The sequence below is a fragment of the Macaca mulatta genome, chromosome 18 (assembly GCF_049350105.2).
Source record: "Macaca mulatta isolate MMU2019108-1 chromosome 18, T2T-MMU8v2.0, whole genome shotgun sequence".
Lineage (NCBI taxonomy): Eukaryota > Metazoa > Chordata > Mammalia > Primates > Cercopithecidae > Macaca > Macaca mulatta.
Genome location: NC_133423.1, coordinates 4,081,799 through 4,083,565, shown reverse-complemented (window position 1 = coordinate 4,083,565; position 1,767 = coordinate 4,081,799).

Sequence of the window (1,767 nt, the reverse complement as noted above, 5' to 3'; positions counted from 1 at the left end):
AGACAAGCATGCTAGAAACTTCTCCCCTGCCAGGTCAAACAAGGAGGGCATCCAAGGAACTTTCTAACTCTAACTTGGGTATACAACGAGCTTTAGAAGTTAATGTGAGTTAAGAATTCCTTCAGATAAAATTTTACCTGGGACTTGGTTTACTCTTTAAAAAATGTTTAAAGGAGGAGAAAATAGTTCACATTTCTGAATGCCGGAGACTAGCGAGCATCTGCTAACGTCACGTTATTGAACAGAAAGGGCCGGAGGGATTTTTGTAGAGGCGTTTCCAAGGACAGCAGACGGGCCCTGTGGGCTTAGGGCCAGGCGGCCGAAAAAAGAGGAATAAGTTAGAAACATTCGAGATTTTCCACTTCAAGCTTTGGGTAGAGGCCAGTATTTTTGACGTTTAAACATCCAGAGGAGAGCTCTCTTTGGGTCAGGAACGAGGAGCTGTCTGGTTCCGCATCCCTGGAGGTAGCCTGAGCGCTCAGCAGGCCTGAGTCAGGTCCGCCTGCTGAGTTGCCACTGACTAGCCGCGCGATTGAGAATAAACGGCTTAGCGGTCTGAGCTGAGCCTCCTCCTAAATCTGTTGTGCAGTCTATACTCGCGTGCATAGACTCCGGGCTCTTCTTCCCCACGGCGGGATCTAGCAAGGCGCTGCTTTCCCGTGCTGCGCGGAGCCTGTGACTTATGCTCCGCTGCCATCTGGTGGCCCTACGCTCGAATTACAGCTCCAGGGTTGTTTTATTATTATTATTATTATTATTATTATTATTATTATTATTTTGAGGGATGAGGGAAAACCCTTTTAAAAGTTGAACACGTGAGCCTGAAAAAGTTAGGAAAAGTGAAAACACGTGACAGGGGAAGGGAAATAGGTGAGGAGCAGGCAGGATAGGGAATGTGGGCAATTTCCAGGGTCTTCGTAGAACTGCGTGTTTACTTCTTTGAAATACTTTGAATTCCTAGAGTATTAGGCCCACCCAAAATGAAAGAACCACACGTCTGCCAAACACAGAATATCAATTATTTGTATTATCTAACATTTGGGATTGTCTACTTTACCCTTTTTTTCTCCATTCGAATGTCAAGTTGCTTTCAGGGAACCCCTTTAATGATGTCTAAACTGAAATCGAGACAACTGCCACTGACTGGAGTCGACACCTAATCCCCGGCCCTTGCCCTGGACGAGACCCAAGGGACCCTGGCTTTGAGTAGAACCCGCAAAGAATATAATACTACCCTCTCCAGAAAATAATCCTCCACAAATAATCCTCCAGAAAAAAACGTCCAGCATGTTGGCGGTTGGTGTGTCGTGACGCGCGAGTTCTGCACTTGTGACTGATTTGCCTTGTTGGTAAAAAGAGGTGGAAGTTGAGCTGCCTAGCGAGAGCAAGCTCTCATCATTTGCATTAGAGTGTGGGGTACAGTGTGGGGTACTAGAGGGAGGCGGTGCCCAGCTGCAGGGTGCCAACAGGTGAGCGCCAGCAGGTGAACACACCCTGAAGGAAACCCACCAGGCAGGGCCACCCGAGGGCCTGCATCCTGGGCAGGGTGACCAGGTGGCCGCCCCACCTGGCTTGAGAGTGTGCATCCTAGGGAGTTCAGGGGCACCACGCACTCTCTTTTTTTTTTTTTTTTTTTGAGATGGAGTCTTGCTTTGTCGCCCAGGCTGGGGTGCAGTGGCCAGATCTCAGCTCACTGCAAGCTCCGCCTTCCGGGTTTATGCCATTCTCCTGCCTCAGCCTCCAGAGTAGCTGGGACTACAGGCGCCC